Source organism: Canis lupus, chromosome 5 (genome assembly GCF_048164855.1).
Source record: "Canis lupus baileyi chromosome 5, mCanLup2.hap1, whole genome shotgun sequence".
Lineage (NCBI taxonomy): Eukaryota > Metazoa > Chordata > Mammalia > Carnivora > Canidae > Canis > Canis lupus.
This window is the reverse complement of record NC_132842.1, coordinates 68,706,394-68,729,528: the sequence shown is the minus strand read 5'-3', so window position 1 is coordinate 68,729,528 and position 23,135 is coordinate 68,706,394. Positions and strand designations below refer to the sequence as shown.

At 38.4% G+C, this 23,135-nt stretch overlaps 1 protein-coding gene and 1 long non-coding RNA gene across 10 annotated transcripts in view; one reads left to right on the top strand and one right to left on the bottom strand.

Annotated features, from left to right (window-relative positions):
• PHC2 (polyhomeotic homolog 2) overlaps nucleotides 1-23,135 on the bottom strand; it is a 123,251-nt gene that overhangs the window by 91,414 nt on the left and 8,702 nt on the right. The gene's annotated exons all lie outside the window — the stretch shown is intronic.
• LOC140634003 (uncharacterized) overlaps nucleotides 12,883-23,135 on the top strand; it is a 43,586-nt gene continuing 33,333 nt past the window's right edge. For all 4 annotated transcript variants that reach the window (XR_012031572.1, XR_012031573.1, XR_012031571.1 and 1 more), the window contains exons 1-2: nucleotides 12,883-21,184; nucleotides 21,781-21,982. This is a non-coding gene — a long non-coding RNA (uncharacterized lncRNA). The remainder of the gene's footprint in view (nucleotides 21,185-21,780; nucleotides 21,983-23,135) is intronic.

Here is a 23,135-nt window from a genome sequence, read left to right as displayed (position 1 = left end):
GGAGCCGGATGTGGGGCTTGATCCCAGGACCCTGAGATCATGTGACCTGAGCTGAAGGCAGATGCTTAACCAGCTAAGCCATCTGGGCACCTTAGGATAACATACTTAAAACATTAACCAAAAAGAACAATTTGAATTATGTGAATTTATTATTTGCATAATGTTTGCTTCACATAGATGTATGTTCTCTCTCTCCTGACTAGGCAGTAAGCACTAAAGATTTTTGTTTTTGAGATTATTATTTTTAAGTAATTTCTTAACCCAATGTGGAGCTCAAAATTACAGCCTCAAGATCAAGAGTTGCATGTTCTACTGATTGCACCAGCCAGTCCCCCCTAAGATATAGGGGTGCTTCTTCTGTTTGTTTTTAGAGAGAGGGAATAAGGGAGGGGAGAGGGATAGAAGGGAAGACAAAAAATCTTAAGCAGGCTCCATGCCCAGCACAGAGCCCCATGCAGGGCACAATCTCACAACCCTGAGCTCATGACTTGAGCTGAAATAAAGAGTTAGACACTTTCCTGACTGAGCTACCCAGGTAATCTGAGATCTTTCTTGTTTTTTAATGAGTATCCCCTTTTCTCTAGGACCTAGGACAAAAATGATAAAATTCCAGTCTTCTTGTCTTCTTTATTACCAACCTGGGACCTGAAGGCATCTGAGAACTAGATTTTTAGGAATTCATCTCTTCTCTCACCTCCCACCTACTTGTGGTAGGGCATTAGCTGCATACTGACAACCATGAAAATTACTATTTTTTTAATGAAAACTGTATCAACTTTGAGGATTTAATCAGAGTGCAAGTATTTACAAGTAGATAAATACAAATATAGAGTTTGATACTGTTCAATTATGTCCAACTTAGAAGTCAGATTTTCCACTGTTTCTCCTCCCTCTGCCTGTGTCTCTCATGAATAAATAAATAAAATCTTAAAAAAAATCATTAGGGGCAGCCTGGGTGGCTCAGTGGTTTAGCACCGCCTTCAGCCCCGGGCCTGATCCTGGAGACCTGGGATTGGGTCCCACGTCAGGCTCCTGGCTTGGAGCCTGCCTCTCCCTCTGCCTGTGTCTCTGCCTCTCTCTCTCTGTGTGTCTCTCATGAATAAATAAATTAAATCTTTAAAAAAATATTTTAAAAAATCTTTAAAGTCAGACTTTCCTTATATACTCATCATTGACAGATATATGTATTGGGGAATATTTTAAATATATGCATCAAGAGTCATTGTATTTTATACAACTTTGATCCATTAATTGCATGTTCCTGAACTTGTCTTAAAAATATTCATGGGTGTTCACAAAGATTTAGCTACCTGGATGATAATTATAATAGGGAAAATAAAAAAACTTAAAATCCTATCAGAAGGGGATTAGTAATATGTACCTTCATATAATAGAATACTCTATTTAATGATACAAAATGTTCACAACACAATAAAAATAATTTATGAAAGAAGACATATGGTATGATCAATAATATGTATGTACTCATAAAATCTAGAAGTACCTGAAAATGTTAATAGCAGTACTTTGGGGTGATAGGAGAACAGTGGTTTTTCCTTGGCTTTGCTCATTAAAAAAACTGATTATAAAATAGAGTTCCTTTCCCTATAGATAAATATAATTGGCCTCCGTAGACCAGCCATTTCTAGGTTCAATCCATCTATCACCGATTAGTAGAGAAGTCTGTATTTTCCTAATTCCATGCTCTCTCCACACTTGGTTTATACACAGCTTTTCTCAGCTTTTTGGCCACCCAGAATAGAGTATTATTCATCTATCAGCAGTGGGTAGATGACTCATAATATGTATTTCTTGAACTGAACTGATTGCTTATAGTTAGAAACTTACCCACATAAATTGGTAACATAATGTGGTATACTGGGGTCCCTGGGTGGCAGAGCTGGTTGAGCAACTGACTCTTGGTTTTCACTTATGTCATGATCTCCAGGTCTTGAGATCAAGCCCCAAGGCAGGCTCCAAGCTCAGAGAGAAGTCTGCTAAAGTTTCTCTCTCCTTCTCCCTCTGCCTCTCCCCATGCTCTCTCTCTCTCAAATAAATAAGCACATCTTTAAAAAATGTTGTATACTTACAATATGATTGTTTTCTACCAAATAATCTCCATTTTAAGCTATCCTTATGACATTATATTATCTCTCACATGCAAACTAAATAAAAATATTTTGAGACAATATTCAAAAGGAAATTCATTATTATAACAACTTCATGCATTTTCCCTGTTAGATATATCTATTGTATATTTAGTAGTTCTGTGTAGTGCTGGTCAATGAGGCCTAATTGCCTCTGCTGCTTAATTGTCTCTGTGTTATGGAGAAAATCAAAACTGCCCCCAAATCTTTATAGAAAAAATGAATGCCTGGAATGAACTGGAATTTCCAGGAAAAACATACAAGCTCAATTCAAGACCCCATGGGATTACTACACTAATGTCATTTTTAATATGCCTTATTCTTCCCCTTTGGCTGGTACAACCTGTCATCTCTTTCCTCACTGACTAATGCTTCCCCTTAGAGAGCAGACTGTCTCTGTGAATGACTTGCTCAGGGGGCATGTGCAGGACAAGCCCAGAGCCTTACTCCATGGGAACATAAGAGAAGAAGCTAAAGAATGGGATGAGAGCAGCAGCTGAATGGAACAGGTCATGCTGCTTCTCGAAGCTGAAGAGGCCAATCCTGTAAAAGAGATGATGAGGGCACCTAATCAGGTTTGACCCCAGGGGCGGTATATGTGCAGAGAGGGCTGGGAAATGCAGCTATGCACATAAGAAGGACAGTGAGATTGCAGGGCTGCGTTCCAGACACACTTATTCACTCATCTGCTTGATTCAATTTTATTTGTACAAAAGGTCTGTTGAGGTAATGGGCAGACTAAGCCTTTAGCAATCATAGGCTCTGCAAATAGAACCTCAGTGGAAGACTAAATCAGCTGATGTCCCCTTTAGTGCTATTTCCATTTGCAGAACTGGAAGTGGTAATAGGGGGGAATGAATCACTCTTACTATATTTAAATGCCTTCTTTACAAAAATAGCAGTCAGTATAATAAAACAGGCCCAGTAATACCTAGTAACAAACAATAAAAATGCTTTCCTGTAAAGAGAATGAGCATTATATTATGGTCGTGGTTACATAACAAGCATGATAAATCAAGGCACCAACTATGGCCATCTTCCTTTTCTTTATCACCAAATGAAAAACTAAGCCTTTGTTCATCTGGAAACTCTGCATATTATCATTATTACCCAAAATAACTTCATTTAAAGATTTTATTTATTTATTTGATAGAATGAGCAAACACACAAGTAAAAGAGAGAGGGAGAGAGAGAGGGAGAGAGAGAGAGAAAGCAGGGGCGGAGGGGCAGGGGAGAGGGAGAAGGGGCTTGATCCCAGGACGTTAGGATCACAATCTGAATCAAAGGAAGGTGCTTAACCCAATGAGCCACCCATATGCCCCTCCCAAATAGTTTCTAAATATACAAATACTTCTCAACAATTATGTATTACTTACTAGTTTCATTATCTAATATATTCATTTATTTAAAAAGGACCACCTCAAAAGAATCAAGATTATTTTTCTATGCATTATGGGAGAAGTAAATGGTCAGAAAGTCAGTGTAAGAGGTTTGTGCTGGTTCAGATTTTACTAAAATATATTTAAATCACAAATCAGGAAGACTTGATATAATCCCCGTTCTCCCCCAAAAAATGTGTATAATTGTTATTATGTCTTTAATGCATAGATTTATAATTGAGAGATGACTAGGGAATAAGCCTAGAGATTTTATTTTATTTATTTATTAAAGATTTATTTATTTATTTATTCAGAGAGAGAGAGAGGCAGAGACACAAGCAGAGGAAGAAGCAGGCTCCATGCAGGAAGCCCGACACGGGACTTGATCCCGTCTCCAGGATCACAGCCCGGGCTGCAGGCGGTGCTAAACCACTGCGCCACCAGGGCTGCCCAAGCCTAGAGATTTTAAACTACCTGAAGATTTTGCCAGAAATCCAACAAATGCAACAATATATATATACTGGAATATCTCTATTTCCTTGTTATATTGAGAAAAAAAATCTAACATTTGAAAATCAGTCATTGCAAATCAAAGTATTAACAGAATAAAGAAGATCACTTGATCATCCCTATAGACAAGGAAAAAATATTTGACAAAATTCAATACTTAATCATAGCTACTCTCAGCAAACTAGGAATAGGGAAAAAACCTTCCTCAGCATGAAAAAGGACATGAAACAAAAACCATGAAACAAAAAACAAATGCTTCCCCTTCAAAACTGAGAATGAGGGCAGCCTGGGTGGCTCAGCGGTTTAGCGCCGCCTTCAGCCCAGGGCCTGATCCTGGAGACCCAGGATCGAGTCCCAAGCAGGCTCCCTGCGTGGAGCCTGCTTCTCCCTCTGCCTGTGTCTCTGCCTCTCTCTCTCTCTCTGTGTCTCTCATGAATAAATAAAAATCTTTTTTTTTTTTTTTAAAAAAACTGAGAATAAATAAATAAAACTTAAACATTTTTTTAAAAACTGGGAATGACAATTCAATATTATAGTGGAGGTTCTTGATAAGGCAGGGGGGAAAGCATAATGATTGGAAAGGATGAAAGTAACCTGTCCTTTTTGCAGATGACATAATTGTGTTTATAGAACATCCAAAGGAATTTACCAAAAAACCACTAGAACTAAAGTGAATTTATCAAAGTCACAAGATACAATAACAGACAGATCCTTCCTCTTAACTATTATAAGACGACTTTGTAATCAAGGTGTTACTATATACATACACACAAACACTAACATTATTTCTATGCTATTGAATTACCACTAGCTTCACCCTAAATTTTGGCGAAGAGGAAGAAAGAAAACAAGATGTGAATCCTGAATCTTCATTGTATATGTACAAAGCATGAAGGTTGATTGCCTAATAAAGTTACATATTTAAACTTTTAATGGTAAACACATTTCACACTGGCTAAAACTTCACTAATAGAATCCAGATATGTGTACCCTACCGAGGCCCTACCCAGATGAATGGCAAATGCTCTAGTTCCATACAACTCATCTCTAATAGTAGAAAGAGTAGTGAGAGTGCTGATATGCATTAGAACCGTCATCCTTGTATATGAAGGAGAGGATATTTATTGGCAGATTTAAAAACAGAATTAAAAAAAACTGTTGTGGACTTTAAAACTTAGGTCCTATTATCCAAGTAACCACATGCCAAAGTAAAGGCTAGTGACATTTATGTCGTTATTGAAGAAACTTGGGGTTATCATCAGGGACTCTATGTATGGATTTTTAGGTAGTTATAATCAAGGTTTTACCAGAAGCAACATGAATAATAGGATAACTAGCATTGCTAAATTAACAAGTATTTATTGAGCCTACTATTGAATACCACAATCTTGAAATACAGCCAATCCACTAACACTAGACAGACCATAGGCAGAAAAAAATAGCAGGAACTTGAGGTAGCTTCATTGTGATGAGCTAAATCAAGGACGATACAGCTAGCAAAGGAGATAAAATTATGACTTTGATGTGGAATCTTATACTGCATGGCACAGCTGGAAAGCAACCACAGAAAAACCATTCCATGGTAGCTATCTCAAATGTGAAAGTTCTTTATGAAGGTCATAAGTTTAAAAGACAAAGTTGTAGACAAAGACTTTGCTAATCATAGTAACTATGACTTAAAACTGAGATGTCTGCCTTTGAACAACATGGAGTGTGGTATTGAGGGTATATCAGTCTTTTTTAGTTAAATGGGCCTGTATAGATAATAATGTACTGTTCTCACTGTGTTATTATTTTGATCCACTGCCTGTAGGTTATGAACTTGGAATGGTTTTTGCTAATGAAAGACACTGATTATCTCTCCAACCCTGTCTTGTAATACCGCTTGTGGTCCAGAGTACATGATTCAAAATGAATGGCCCCAGGTTGTGTTTATGGTCTATTGACAACTGAATTATGGTGCTACTAAAGGTAATGCGGTATGGTGTCATGAACTTGAACAAGTCATGTGGTATCTCTGGATCTCAGCTCTTTCACTGACTACCTAGTATGTAATACCTAAAAGCAAAATTCATAGGGTTATTATAAATATTAAATGGATGCCTGGCACATATAAGATGCTAAAAATGTACACATGCATACTTGCACATATATTCTGTCTCTCTCTCACACACAAGGTTACTACTTGAGGTTGATTTATTGCCCCCATAACCTAGCCCAAGGATAGATTGTTGTAATTGGCTTCACTTGTTTTTGGAGTGGCCAGCAAGGACATGAACAAAAATATCAATTCTGGGGTCAGACAGTCAGTAGTTGGTGGAGGGTTCCACAGTTCAAACACTGTTGGCATTTTCTTCAATCCTCTCATTACAGTTTTGATCTTTATCTCAGTGGTTGTGAGTGTTTCACTCTTGTTTGAATATTGGGATGAGGCATAAACTAAACATTAACAAAGAAGGAATTTAAATAGATAGTAAGGCAGTTAAAAAGCTTAGAGCCAAGACTCAGTAACTGGATATGGCCTTGTACAACCATGGAACCTCAGTAAATCACCATCTGGATAGCTTTAGCCCTATTTTGAAATTCCTTTTTGACTCCCTGCCATTCTAACAACAATGAATTAGTCTTTAAACCTCTTAAACCCTATTTTGATTTATCTAGATGTATGACTATTACTTTAAATGCAGATCTAATTTTTAACTATTCAAAAGCCATATCTGAAGTGACCCAAGTTTCTTTTTTTTATCTTTTTTTTTTTAAGATTGTATTTATTTATTCATGAGAGAGACAGAGAGAGAGAGAGAGAGGCAGAGACACAGGCAGAGGGAGAAGTAGGCTCCATACAGGGAGCCCGATGTGGGACTCGATCCCAGGATTCCAGGATCACACCCTGAGCTGAAGGCAGATGCTTAACTGCTGAGCCACCCAGGCATCCCCCAAATTTCTTTAAAGAAAGGAACCTACTATCAACATGTAAAGTCCCTAGAAAATATGTTAGAGACTTTCACTTAAAAAATAGGAGATGGCACCTGGGTGGCTCAGTTCCTTAAGTGTCTGACTTGATTTTGGCTCAGGTCATGCATGATCTCAGGTTCAGGAGATTGAACCCCATGTGGGGCATGGAGTCTGCTTAAGATTCTGTCTCTTCCTCTGCTCCTCCTCACTTCCTCCCCCATTTGCATGCTCCCTCTCTTATAAACAAAAATTAGAGAAACAGGGATCACATTTACCTTCCTGCCTGAAACAACAAAACACTGGGGAAAATATATTAAGCAACGTTTTTCAGACATTGGTTGATAGACAATGCAGGCCAATGATTTCTGAAAAAAAGAGAAAACAAAATGAGCCCTATGATTGTATTAGCTTACTGCCTGAAGGCAGTTTCCAGGATGTAGTATAAAGATGGTGAGCCCAAACAGAGTTCATTGAGTTAAGGAGACTGAGACTAGAGCTGGGGGGCGGAGGGGGGGCGGTGGGGAGTGAGGAGGGGGATGCAAGTGACTAGAATTTGTGGCATAGAAATCCAGAGAGTATGGTGTGGCACAGAGAGGAGGGGAAGGAGGGTACACACTCCACAGTTCCATCTATAGACAAGCCTCTCTGGAGTCTTTGGCTGAGCACAGATTTGTACATGTATGAGAGGAAACTACACAAGACTATTGTAAAAGAGTAAGCAGAACAATTCCCAGAGTTCACACAGGACTGGAAATAGTTTGTGTTCACATCAATCAGAGTAGAATGACCTTGTAATATACAAGAAATTAGATAGAATCCTCAAAGGGTATTGCTATAGTAGTAGGAGCTAAATTAGTTCTAGAATAAAGGCTGCTCTAGACCCCCATAACAAAGCATAAAAGCAGTTCCTGAGAGGATCAAACTGATTACAGGCAATTTAAGTACATTCCATAACAAAATATAGCAACCAAGAATATAAAACACACAATATCCCACTATTCAATTAGAAATTTCCAGGCATGTAAAGAAACTTGTTAATTAAGAGAAAATAATATAAATAAAAACATGCCTAGAAATAACAGGAATGAAAGAACTAGCAGAGAAGAATATTAAAATATCTTTAACAAATACATTCCACATGTTCAAGAGAAAAATGAAGAGAAGATTTTGAGAAAAAAGATGTTAAACATTTAGAGACTAAAATATAATACCTGAATTTAAAATATGCTAAATTAGATTTAAAAATAGATTGGGGGAAAAAAAAAACAAAAAAAAATAAAAAAATAAAATAAATAAAATAAAATAGATTGGGAACTTCAAAAGAAAAGATCAGTGAGCTTGAAGACACAGCCTTAGAAACTATGCAAAATGAAGCAGAGGAACAAAAGACAAAATAAAAATGAACAGACCATCAGTGAATGGTGGGACAATATCGAGCAATCTAACATTCATGAATTTGGAGTTCTAGAAGGAAAAGAGATCTAAGGAAGAAGGGGACAGGAAAAAATATTTGAAGAAATAAGGGCTAAACATTTTCCAAACTTGATAAAAACTATAAACCCACAGATCCAATGAGTGCAAATACAAACAGGACAAATGATAAGAAAATGGTTCCAAAAAATATCACAATCAAATTGCTTAAGTGATAAAAAGAGAATATTAAAAGTAGCCAGAGGGAAAAAGACATATTACTGAGGACCAAAGATAAGAATTACAGCAAATTTTTTATCATAAATGATTCAAACCAGTGGCCAATGGATAGTTATCTTTAGAGTATTAGAAAAAAAAGGCCTGTCAACCTAGAATTCTTTACTCAGTAAAAAGATCTCTCAAAGTGAAGATAAAATAAAACTTTTCAAAGAGAAAAACACATAAATAATTAGTTCTAGCATCCCTGTACTACCAAAAATGTAAAGGAAGTTCTTTGGGCTAAAAGATATTGATAAAAGATGGAAACACAAAGGAATAAAAAGAATCTCCAAAAGTGGATAAACACAAAAGTCATGTTTTCTCAATATGTTTAAAAGATAACTATCTAAATTAAAAACAATAACATTAAATAAAATATATGATGACAGCACAAAGGAGGGGAGAAATAGAAGTATATGCTTTTAAAGTTCTTACTGTACATGAAGTGATACAATATTATTTGAAGATAAATGAGGATAAATTAAAGATATATATTATAACCATGAAAGCAATTATAAAAAAGAATAAAATGGGGGCACCTGGGTGGCTCAAGTCAGTTAAGCATCTGCCTTCAGTTCAGGTAATGTTCCCAGAGTTCTGAGATCATGCCCCACATTGGGCTCTCTGCTCCATGGGGAGTCTGCTTCTCCCTCTGTGCCTCCCCATTTGTGCTCTCTCTCTTAAATAAATAAAATTGTTGTTGTTGTTTTTTTAAAAGGATGGAACAAAGATATAGGCAATAAGCCAATAATGAAGATAAAGTTATAAATAAAAAAACTTGAATAATCCAAAATTGGACAAAGAAAATAAAAGGAAAAAAAACAAGACAAATAGAAAACAAACAGAAAGATGGGCTATTTATATCCAACCATATCGATAATTATAATAAATGCTAGTTGTGAACATCTCAATTAAAAAGCAGAAACTTTCATATTGGATTAAAAAGCAAGACTCAACTAAATGCATTCTATAAGAAAACACACTTTAAAAATAAAGATACATAAAGGTTAAAAGTAAAAGGATGGAAAAGATATACCATGCAAATAATAACCATAAGAAAGCTATACTGACCACATCAACATTGGGTAAAGTAGACTTCAGAACAAGGAATATTACCAGGAAAAAAGAAGATCATTTCATAGTAATAAAGGAGTCAAGAGGATATACAATCATAAATGTGTATGCACTCATCATCAGAGTTTTTTTTTTTTTAAGATTTTATTTATTTATTTATGGTAGACATAGAGAGAGAGAGAGAGAGAGAGAGAGAGAGGCAGAGACACAGGAGGAGGGAGAAGCAGGCTCCATGCCAGGAGCCCGAACTGGGACTTGATCCCGGGACTCCAGGATCGCGCCCTGGGCCAAAGGCAGGCGCTAAACCACTGAGCCACCCAGGGATTCCCAGCATCAGAGTTTTAAAACACAAAAAGCAAAATGGATAGAACCAAAAAGAGGAAAAGATAAATTTACAATTACAGTTATAAGTTTCCATTCTTTTCTCTTAGTAACTGATAAAACAAGTAGATAGAAAAATTAATAAAGATGTAAAAGACTGATCCCTAGGTGGCGCAGCGGTTTGGCGCCTGCCTTTGGCCCAGGGCGCGATCCTGGAGACCTGGGATCGAATCCCGCATCGGGCTCCCGGTGCATGGAGCCTGCTTCTCCCTCTGCCTGTGTCTCTGCGCCTCTCTCTCTCTCTGTGACTATCATAAATAAATAAAAAATTAAAAAAAAAAAGATGTAAAAGACTTGAACAACAATACTAATCTGATATTATATATCTATATCACTCTACCCAATAACAACAGAATATATATTTTGCATCATTAAAAAGTCTTAATAAATTTTTTAAAAATATTTTATTTCTTTATTCAGGAGAGACACAGAGAGAGAGGCAGAGACACAGACAGAGGGGAAGCAGGCTCCATGTGGGGAGCCTGATGTGAGACTCAATCCCAGGTCTCCAGGATCAGGCCCTGGGCTGAAGGCGGTGCTAAACCACTGAGCCACCCGGGCTGCCCCAAGTCTTAATAAATTTAAAAGAATTAAAATCATGCAAACTAAAAAAAAAATAAAATAAATAAAAATAAATAAAATCATGCAAACTATATTTTCTGAGCATAACAAAATTATACTTGAATCTATAACATAAAGCTATTGGGAAAATCCTAAATATGTGGAAAGAAAACAGCATACTTCAAAATAGCTTATGGGTCAAAGAAGAAATCACAAGGGAAAGTAAAAGATATTTTGAACTGAATGAAAATAAAAATGTTACATTATCAATATTTATGGGATATAGCTAAAGCCATACTTAGAGGAAATTTTATAGCATTAAAACCATCTGTATTAGAAAAAAAAGGATCTCAAATCATTAATCTCAGCTTCTACCTTAAGAAGCTAGAAAAAAAAGAGCAAATAAAATGTAACATAAGGAAGGAAATAATAAAGATGAGAATGGAAATCAATGAAATAGAATGCAAAAAAAGTATAGAGAAAACTTGAAATGAAAAGGTGGTTCTGTGAAAAAAAGTCAATAAAATTGGTGAAAATCTATTCAGATTGGTCAGAGGGGAAAAAAGAGAAGACACAAATTATCAATAATAAGAATGAAAGATCCTACAGACATTGAAAGGATCCTACAGTCAATAAATAACTTAGATGAAATAGACAAATCCTTGGAAAGACACAAGCTTTTGGAGCTCACTCAAGATATCGCTTGGATAGTCCTTTATCTATTAAAGAACATGAACTCTTGCTATAAAACCTTTCCATAGAGAAAATGCCAGGCCCAGTGATTTTACTGGTGATTTCTACTAAAGATTCAAAAAAGAAATAAAACCAATGTTCTATAAACTCTTCCAGAAAATAGAAAAAGGAAATTCTTACCTAATTACTGATACCAAAACCACACAAGGCAATTATAAAAAGAAAAAACAAAACAGAGAAAAGACATTAAAAATAAAGAACAAATGGAAGAAGACAAATTCAGTGAACACAGCAGAAAAAACGAAGAGAGAAAGTGGCCAGAGGACTGACACTAACAGTGTCACTGTGTCCTTTGTTGAATGCCACCCAAGTGCAAACCCCCATATGGGATAGTGTTTCATAGCATGAACACTTGGAACCAGACCGCCTGGGTTCAGGTCCTAGCCCCACTACTTACTAGTTACATAATTTTGGCCAGGTTAACTAACTTCTCTGTATTTCAATGTCCTCATTTTAGAGTGGACATAGTAATAGAACTCCCCATGTGTGGCTGTTATGAAAATTGAATGAATAAATACATTTCAAAGGCTCATAATAGTACCTAGCACATAGTGAGTAATACACAAGTGTTTGTCAAAATCACTATTATTCATGCTATATTAGTTGGTTGCCACCTTTATTAAGTCATGATATATGTCCTCAAAATTAATGAAGCAGTACAAGAAGTGACCATTCTCACTGTATTAGTTCCCTCTGGCTGGAATAAAAAATCACCACAAACTTCCTGGTTTAAAACAGAAATTTATACTTTCATAGTCCTGGAGATTAGGATTTCAACACCAGTCTCATTGAGCTGAAATCAAAGGGATGGCAAAGCTGCATTCTCCCTGGAGATTTTTGAGAATCCACTCCTGGACTCCTGAGTTCTGGTGGCTGCCAACATTCCTTGGCTTGTGGTTGCACCCCTCTAATCGCTGCCTCTGGGTTTACATTGCCTCCTCCTCTCTGTGTGTCAAATCACCCTCTGCCTCTTAGAATGACATTTGTGGTTGGATTTAGGGTCAACCCAGATACTCAGGACAATCTCCACGTTAAGATCCTTAACTTAATCACATCTATAAAGATCCCTTTTCTTTTATAAGGTAACATTTACAGGTTCCAGGGATTAGGACCTAATTATCTTTGGATAGCCATGATTCAACCTATTATACTCATCCCTGGGGTAGACTGATCTTGTGTGGAAATTATAACATATAAAACATTTTTTTAAAATTTTATTTAAATCCAATTAATTAACATAAAATGTATTATTGGTTTTAAAGGTAGAGGTCAGTGATTCAACAGTCTTATATAATACCCAGTGCTCATTACATATATGCCCTCCTTAATGTTCATCACCTAATTACCCCATTCCCTACCCCTTTCCCCTCCAGCAACCTTCAGTTTGTTTCCTATGATTAATAGTCTCTTATGGTTTGTCTCCCTAATTTTGTCTTGTTTTATTTTTTCCTCCCATCCCCTATGATCCTATTTGTTTCTTAAATTCCACATGAGTGAGATCATATAATTATATTTCTCTAACTTATTTCACTTAGTATAATACCCTCTAGTTCCATCCATGCTATTGGAAATGGCAAGATTTCTTTTTTTTTTTTTTTTTTTGATGGCTGAGTAGTATTGTATTGTATATATACCACATCTTCTTTATCCATTCATCTGCCAATGGACATCTGGGTTCTTTCCACAGTTAGGCTATTGTGGACATTGTTGCTATAAACACTGGGATGCAGGTGCCCCTTCAGATCACTAGATTTGTATTTTGGGGTAAATAACCAGTAGTGCAATTGCTGGGTTGTAGGGTAGCTCTATTTTCAACTTTTTGAGGAATCTCCATATTGTTTTCCAGAGGGGTTGCATCAGTTTGCATTCCCACCAATAGTGCAAGAGGGTTCCCATATCTCCATATCCTCACCAACATCTGAAATTTCCTGACTTGTTCATTCTAGCCATTCTGACTGGTGTGAGGCGGTAGGTATCTCATTGTGGTTTTGATTTGTATTTCCCTGAGACCAAGTGATGTTGAGCATTTTTTCATATGTCTGTTGGCCATTTGTATGTCTTCTTTGGAGAAATGTCTGTTCACGTCTTCTGCCCATTTCTTAGTATATGTGCTGCCGAAGTGAGCATGTTCTGCCCATTTCTTGATTGGATTATTTGTTCTTTGGGTGTTGTTTGATAAGTTCTTTATATATTTTGGATACTAGCCCTTTATCAGATTGTCAGTTGTCTTTTGGTTTTGTCAACTGTTTCCTTTGCTGAGCAAAAGCTTTTTATTTTGATGAAGCCCCAATAGTTCATTTTTGCCTTTCTTTCCCTTGCCTTTAGAGATATGTCTAGTAGAAAGTTGCTGCAGCCGCAAAGAGGTTGCTGCCTATGTTCTCCTCTAGATTTTGATGGCTTCCTGTCTCACATTTAGGTCTTTCATCCATTTTGAGTCTATTGTTGTGTATAGTGTACTGAAAGGTCCAGTTTCATTCTTCTGCATAAGGCTGTCCAATTTTCCCAACACCATTTGTTGAAGAGACTGACTTTTTTCCATTGGATATTCTTTCCTACTTTGCCAAAGATTAGTTGACCATAGAGTTGAGGGCCCATTTCTGGGTTCTCTCTTCTGCTCCAAATCTATGTGTCTGTTTTTGTGCCAGTATCATACTGTCTTCATAATTACAGCTTTGTAATAGAGGTTGAAGTTCAGAATTATGATGCCACCAGCTTTGGTTTTCTTTTTCAATATTCCTTTGGCTATTTGGGGTCTTTTCTGGTTATATACAAATTTTAGGATTATTTGTTCCAGCTCTGTGAAAAAAGTTGATGGTATTTTGATAGAGATTGCATTGGACATATAGATTGATCTAGGTAGCAAAGACATTTTAATAGTATTTGTTCTTTCAATCTATGAGCATGGACTATTTTTCCATCACTTTGTGTCTTCCTCAATGTCTTTCATGAGTGTTCTATAGTTTTTTGGGTACAGATCCTTTACCTCTTTGGTTAGGTTTATTCCTAGGTATCTTCTGGGTTTGGGTGCAATTGTTTATGAGTCTGACTCTTTAATTTCTCTCTTCTGTCTCATTGTTAGTGTATAGAAATGCAACTGATTTCTGTGCATTGATTTTATATCCTGCCACTTTGCTGAATTGCTGTATGTGTTCTAGCAATTTTAGGGTGGAGTCTTTTGGGTTTTCCACATAGAGTATCATGTTATCTGCAAAGAGCGAAAGTTTGACTTCTTTACCATTTCAGAAAGCTTTTATTTCTTTTTGTTGTCTGTTTGCTGAGGCTAGGACATCTAGTACTATGTTGAACAGCAGCAATAATAGTGGACATCCCTGCTGTGTTCCTGACCTTAGGGGAAAAGCACTGTTTTCCCCCATTAAGAAGGATATATGCTGTGAGCTTTTCATATATGGCTTTTATGATATTGAGGTATGTTCCCTCTATCCCTACACATGAAGAGTTTTAATCAAGAAAGGATGCTATACTTTGTCAAATGGTTTTTCAGTATCTATTGAGGATCATACAACTTATGCCCTTTTTTTTTATTATTATTAACGTAGTGTATCACATTGATTGATTTGTAGATATTGAACCAGCCTTGCAGCCCAGGCATAAATCCCACTTGGTTGTGGTGAATAATCCTTTTAATGTATTGTTGGGTCCCACTGGCTAGTATTTTGGTGAGAATTTTTGCATCCATGTTCATCAGGGATATTGGTCTGTAATTCTCCTTTTTGGTGTGGTCTTTTTCTGGTTTGGGGGACCAAGGTAATTTTGGTCTCATAGAAAGTGTTTGGAAGTTTTCCTTCCATTTCTATTTCCTGAAACAGCTTCAGAAAAATAGGTATTAATTCTTCTTTAAATGTTTGGTAGAATTGCCCTGGGAAGCCATCTGGCCCTGGGCTCTTGTTTGTTGGGAGATTTTTGAGTTCTGTTTCAATTTCCTTGCTGGTTATGGGTCTGTTTGGGTTTTCTAGTTCTTTCTGTTTCAGTTTTGGTAGTTTATACATCTCTAGGAATGCATTCATTTCTCCCAGTTTGCCTAATTTGTTGGTATATCGTTGCTCATAATGTTCTTATAATTGTTATTTCTTTGGTGTTGGTTGTGATCTCTTTTTCGTTTATGCTTTTGAGTCTTTTTTCTTTCGATGCACTGTGGTCTAAAAATATACAGGGAATGACCCCAATTTTTTGGTACCAGTTAAGACCTAATTTGTGACACAGTATGTGATCTCTTCTGGAGAATGTTTCATGTGTACTTGAGAAGAATGTGTATTCTCTTGCTTTAGGATGGAATGTTCTGAATATAAGCCCTAATTTCCTCCTTGATCTTCCTCCTTGATAACCTACCCATTGCAGTGAGTGGGTTGTTAAAGTCCCCTACTATTATATTATTATCAAGGTGTTTCTTTAATTCTGTTATTAATTGGCTTATATGATTGGCTGCTCCCATGTCAGGGGCATAAATATTTACAATAGTTAGATCTTCTTATTGGATAGCCCCTTTAATTATGATATAGCTTCCTTCCTCATCTCATATTACAGTCTTTGGTTTAAAATTTAATTTGTCTGATATAAGGATTGGCACCCCAGCTTTCTTTTTTTTTAATTTTTATTTATTTATGATAGTCACACAGAGAGAGAGAGAGAGAGAGAGAGAGAGAGAGGCAGAGACACAGGCAGAGGGAGAAGCAGGCTCCATGCACCGGGAGCCCGACGTGGGACTCAATCCTGGGTCTCCAGGATCGCGCCCTGGGCCAAAGGCAGGTGCCAAACCGCTGCGCCACCCAGGGATCCCCCCAGCTTTCTTTTGATGTCCATTAGCATGATAAGTGGTTTTCTACCCCCTCACTTTATTTTTTTTTTATATTTTAATTTTCATTTATTTATTTTTTTTACCCCCTCACTTTAAATCTGGAGGTGTCTTTGGGTCAAAATGAATCTCTTGCAGACAGCATATTGGTGGGTCTTACTTTTTAAAGCCAATTTTATACCCTGTGCCTTTGATTGGGTGAAAGACATTTACATTCAGAGTAACTATTGAAGGATATGAATTTAGTGCCATTGTATTATCTGTAAAGTCACTGTTTCTTTATATTGTCTCTGTTCCTATCTGGTCTATGTTACTTTTGGGCTCTCTCCTTGCTTAAAGGATCCCTTTTAATAGTTTTTTGTAGGGCTGGTTTAGTGATCACAAATTCTTTTTGTTTCTGTTTGTTCTAGAAGCTTTTTATCTCTCCTTCTATTTTGAATGGCATCCTAGCTGGATAAATTATTCTTTGTTGCATATTTTTCTTGTTTAGCATCCTGAATATATCAGGCCAGTCTTTTCTGGCCTGCCAGGTCTCTGTGGACAGGTCTGCTGCCACTCTACTGTTTCTACCCTTGTAAGTTATGAACCTCCTGACCTGAGCTGCTTTCAGAATTTTCTTTGTCCCCGAGATTTGCAAGCTTCACTATTATATGTCAAGGTGTTGACCTATTTTTATTGATTTTGGGGGGAGGTTCTCTGTGCCTCCTGGACTTGGGTGCCTGTTTCTTTTCCCAGATTAGGGAAGTTTTCCACCATAACTTGCTTCAATATATCTTCTGCCCCTCTCTTTCCTCTTATTCTGGGATCCCAATTATTCTAATATTGTTTCGCTTTATGCTATCACTTATCTCTTAAACTCTGCGCTTGTGATCCAGTAGTTTATCTCTTTTTCTCAGCTTCTTTTTTCTCCATCATTTTGTCTTCTTGATATGTCACTAATTCTTCTGCTTCATTTATCCTAGCAGTTAGAGCCTCCATTTTTTATTGCATCTCATGAATATCCTCTTTATTTTGACTTGATTAGATTTTAGTTCTTTTATTTCTCCAGTAAGGGATTCTCTAGTGTCTTCTATGCTTTTTTCAAGCCCAACTAGTATCTTTATAATTGTTACTCTGAATTCTAGTTCTGACATGTTACTTATATCCATACTAATTAGGTTCCTGGCAGTCAGTAGTGCCTTTTGTTCTTTTTTGAGGTGAGTTTTTCCATCTGGTCATTCTGTCTAGAAAAGGATAGATGAACAAGAGAACAAAATACCAAAATGGCAACAATGACCCCAGAGAAATATATAGTAAACAAATCAGAAAAGACCCAAAACTGAAAGAGAGAGAGAGAGAGAGAATATATCAGACATTCAAACAGAATAGAGCAATACACTGGATCTTGTGTGTATTTTGGTCTGTTTATTAGAAAACTAGATCCCAAAATTGTGATGAAAGAAAAACATATATATGTACAAAAAAATTAAAAACAATGAAAGGATAGAATGTAACTGTAAAAAATGAAAATTAAAAAAGATTTTAAAAATTGAATTGAGGGGGCAGCCCCGGTGGCGCAGCAGTTAAGTGCCGCCTGCAGCCCAGGGTGTGATCCTGGAGACCTGGGATCGAGTCCCACGTCAGGTTTCTTACATGGAGCCTGCTTGTGTCTCTGCCTCTCTCTCTCTCTCTCTCTGAATAAATAAATAAATCTTAAAAAAAAATCGAATTGAGGGCAGCCTGGGTGGCTCAGCAGTTTAGTGCTGCCTTCAGCCCAGGGTGTGGTCCTGGAGACCTGAGATTGAGTCCCACATCAGGCTCCCTGCATGGAATGGAGCCTGCTTCTCCCTCTGCCTGTGTCTCTGCCTCTCTCTCTTTCTCTGTCTCTCTCATGAATAAATAAAAAAAATCTTTAAAAAATAAAAATCGAATTGATAAAATAAGAAATTGGTTGAAAAAGGAAAGAAAAAAATTAAAATTGAAAGACTAGGGCAGGGATCCCTGGGTGGCTCAGCGGTTTGGCGCCTGCCTTTGGCCCAGGGCGTGATCCTGGAGACCCGTGATCGAATCCCACGTCGGGCTCCCGGTGCATGGAGCCTGCTTCTCCCTCTGTCTATGTCTCTGCCTCTCTCTCTCTCTCTCTCTGTGACTATCATAAAAAAAATAAAATAAAATAAAATAAATAAAAAAAAAAAAGAAAGACTAGGGCAGCCCTGGTAGCTCAGTGGTTTAGTGCCACCTTCAGTCCAGGATGTGATCCTGGAGACCCGGGGTCGAGTCCCATGTCAGGCTCCCTGCATGGAGCCTGCTTCTCCCTCTGCCTCTTTCTCTCTCTCTCTCATGAATAAATAAATAAAATATTTAAAAATAAAATAAAATAAAATTGAAAGACTAAAGAATCACTGGGGAAAACCCATGAATTCTATATGCTATAGTCCCCTAGTGCTGGAGTTTTGCAGTTCTCAATGATTGGTAAACTTGGTCTTGTCTGGATGTTCTTGCTCATCTTCTGGGGGAGGGGCCTGTTGCACTGATTCTCAAGAGTCTTTTGCCCCAAGCAGAGCTGTAATGCCCTTGCCAGGGGCAGGCTAAGTAATATTCCCTGTAGGCTTTCCATGCAACTTTAGAGAATGAGAGTGAAAATGGCGGCTTCCCAATCTCCAGCCCTCGAGTGGAGAGCTTGGGGCCCCTCCTCAGTGTGCCCTCAGGGAAAAGTAGTCAATCTGTCCTGTCTCCCTGGCCACTGTCTACACTCTATGCTCCCCCAGCTTGTGACTGAGGGTTTCTATGTCAGGCACAGGACCCCTTTTCGAGTCCCCAAACCCTGCCAACTCCTGCGGCTTGCATTCACCACTCCTCCCAGTGGAAAAAGGGGATCTCGCCGGTTCTGCTGCTTGCTGGGCCCTTGTTCGGAGAGCAGTCCTGCTGACTGTGCAGCAGTTAGAGGTTTCTGGCAACCCTGAGCTGAGACCCCACTCCTGGCTCGCTGATTGGAGCCGGTTTCCCCGCTCTGATGCTTGGGAACTCTGCTGCACACAGCACCCTCCCCCTCGGTCTGTGACCCCGGGGATCCTGAGTCCACACTGTCCCACCTACGATTCTGCTCCCACTTCACTGCCTGAGCACCTTTCAGGCAGGGACTGTTCCTCCCCGGAGCAGACTTCTAAAAGTTCTGATTTTGTGCTCCACTGCTATATCATTTTCCAGTAGTGGTTGATGGAGGCCTCCTTGCAGTTTATCTTCCCATATATCGCCTAGGATTCACTTCTCTGCATCTTCTACCTTGCAGAAAAGTAGTCACTTTTCTCCTTGTAGAGTTGCAGCTATACTTTTCTGAGAGTTCCAGTTGAGTCCACAGGTATTCAAAATGATTTAATAGCTATCTAGCTGATAGTAGGTCTCCTACTTCTCCACTATTTTGGACTCCGTAACATTTTTTAAAAGGCCATTTAGCTCTCTCTACAACAAACCTGTTAGAATATGCCAACGCACAAGCTTTTCACCTGCAGGTAGGTCCCCAAACTGTGAGCATTGCATCCATAATGAATTGCAACATCTCTAAGGGCTAACATACAAACGCAAATCCTCAAAATTTTAAGGCAAACATCACAAACTTTGGGGGAGCAATACTACTAGAAACTTACTGTGCCTTCTTATGATCCAAATAAAAATAGCTTATTAAAATAGCTGGTAAGGGATCCCTGGGTGGTGCAGCGGTTTGGCACCTGCCTTTGGCCCAAGGCGCGATCCTGGAGACCTGGGGTCGAATCCCACATCGGGCTCCCGGTGCATGGAGCCTGCTTCTCCCTCTGCCTATGTCTCTGCCTCTCTCTCTCTCTCTCTCTCTCTCTCTCTCTGTGACTATCATAAATAAAAATAAATAAAATAAAATAAAATAAAAAATAAAATAAAATAAAATAAAATAAAATAGCTGGTAAGAACCAAGAACTAGATTTGACAATGGCAGTTGTCACTAAAGATTGAAAACAACGGGCTCACTCTTGATAACCACAGGTACCTCCACTCAGACCCTGCATCTTTATTTTACCCTGTACTCCACAGTAGTGAAGAAATTCACTTCTAGAATCAGGCCTGAGTTTGAAAGCTGACACTATATGTATTAGTGATGTGACCTGGACAAATCATTTCACCCCTTTGAGCCTGTCTCTTCATCTGTAAAATAGAAGTAATAAGTTTGTACCCTGCAGAGTTGCTGTGAGGTTTAAGTAAGAATTCATATAAAGTTCTAGCATGACAATTAGTCTATATAATAGCTGCTCCATAAATCATAATCACAACTTATTATGATGTACTAAACACTATTTCTAATAAAACACTATCTGCTCTCCTATCATAGTAGAAATACCCTCTCGTCTTCAATTTCCTTATTTTCAGAGTGGGAGGACTTTTTCCTTTGGGGCCGGTGATCTCATGGTTGAAAGGTATTAACACCACATAGAAAAAGCCCAGAAAATAATGCAGTCTGAAATTCTGGTAACTGTATCCTTGGGATAAGAAAAAAGAAGAATGAAGAGAGTAAAGACTCTGTAAACCAGTAAAGGACAGGAAGTAGAGCCCAAAGCGTTTACCATATGACTAAGAGCACTAAGGTAGAATGCCTGATGTCTGGGGAAACGAGACAAAATGAAGAATTTAAATAGCAAAAGTCTAAAAGGGGGGATGTAATAGATTCCCTCTCCACAGAAATTCATTAAATGATGAGAACTCTGCACTTAGGAAAAAGGAAGGTTGAGAGAAGTGAGTTATGATGAGGACAGTGACATCATAATGAGCACAGACAAGGCCAACACAAACCAGCTCATCTTCAAGCACGAAACACCAGACCTGGGACTGAGGTAAAGTGGAAGGTGGACAGGAGAGCTGAAAAACTCAAGCAAGCTTTTATTTAGGACAAACAAGACCCTGCCAGCAAGTCCGAGGCACAGGTAGTGTGTTGTTTGTTTTGGGATTTCCAGTGGTTAGCTCTGTACCTGGCACGGCAATGATCAGTCTGGACTGAAAGAAGAAGTGCACAGACTCAGTAGTAAAAATATTGGCAGGAGATAAGAAGTCACACTAGTGGTGCCCTTCTGACCATGACTGTGTGTCCAGTCTTAATCTGGTCCAAACAACTCTGTACTGCAGCTCTGACCCCATCACTGCTCCAGTACTTTGACAGTTCTCCAGGGCCTCCAACAATGGGTCTGGATTCCTTAGCTTGGGCAGCCAAGCCTTTTGTGTTTGCTCCTGGCCTACTTTTTAGTCTTGTTTTCTGCCACTACCCTCCTCGTATGCTATGCTCCGGTCATGTCAGATGATTTGCAACTCCCCATGTATACTTGCTCTGCCACACACAGACACCCCACCTTGGCACATGCTGCTCCTTCTGTCTGAGCCACACTATGTGCCTGAGAACTCTCTATCCTTCTGTAATTATCTCAAATGTCACTTTCTTTAGACGGTGACTTTTCTAAGCAGAACTAAGTGATCCCTCCCCTAAGCTTTCAATTTTTTTTAAAAGAATTTATTTATTTATTCATAGAGACACAGAGAGAGAGAGGCAGAGACACAGGCAGAGGGAGAAGCAGGCTCCATGCAGGGAGCCCGACGTGGGACTCGATCCCGGGTCTCCAGGATCAGGCCCTGGGCTGCAGGTGGCGCTAAACCGCTGCGCCACCAGCGGCCACCAGGGCTGCCCTTCCCTAAGCTTTCAAAACACCTTGTCCACACACCTATTAATTGCAGTGAGTATAATACTATAATTCATGTTTTCATGTCATTTTTCTTTTATAAACTTCTGGGGTGCCAGGATTGGCTTCTAGTCATCTTTGCATCCCTAGCTACTAGCAAGGGGACACAGAACTTTTAAAAATGTTGAATAAATGAAGAGATTTTAAAGACCCAAAATAGAAGTAGAGCTTAAATCCTTGAGTGAACAAGACACAGGACACTAAGACAGTTAGGGATGGGAGGGTCCATCCCTTTATTTTCTTTTGGGGGGGGGGTCCATCCCTTTAATCAGAAGATCCCATCATGAATGGCAACTATAAGATTCCCTCCAACTATCTCCTGTTATCATTATCAGAGACAGAATTTGGGGCTCAACATATGACAGGCCCACCCCAGTAAGACATCCCCTGTCTTATATGATTCCCAACCATTTCTCACACTCATTTTGCCTTTGAAAAGACAACTTCATTTTCATATGCTTTAGTATCACATCTTTTGTGAAATAACCCCTATTTCAAAATGCTCCAAAAGCCAAATTATTCTCTCCTACTCCAATTCTCATTTTCTCACTCTCTTACAAAGTGGAATGGAAAACTTCAGGGCTAAATTAAGGATGCAAAACATCGGAGCCCAAACTTAGCATGCAACTTTAGGGAAATTATACCTCTATATATTTCAACCAGCTCTTCCTTCAATGGAATCAACCCTACTATCTAGGAAATAATAAAAGGTACAACTTACACGGTGCTTACTATGCACCTCACATATATTAACCTGTTTAATTTTATACTTCTTCGAGGTAAGTACTATTATTATCCCCCACTGTGCACAAGGGGACTTGAAGAAGGTTGTAAAGCTCAGTTAATGAGTGGTAGAGGCAGAGCTAGAATCTGAGTGGTCTGGCTCTAGAATCCATGCAGTTAACCATTACCCTCTTTGCCCTCTCCAGGCCATTGAAAGGCACCGTATGCAGTACAAAACTCCAGCATGTTAAAGCATAAGGGCAAACCCTGAATGACTGGCCTCAGATACACGACAGTGCTATATATTTCGATCCAAATGATTTTACAGCCCAGATTTTAGATCTCAAACCACCCACCATTTATAGCTAAACTATTTAGGGTCTCTTATGATTTTAGCTATCTAGGAGATAGATTTGTCTTTTAC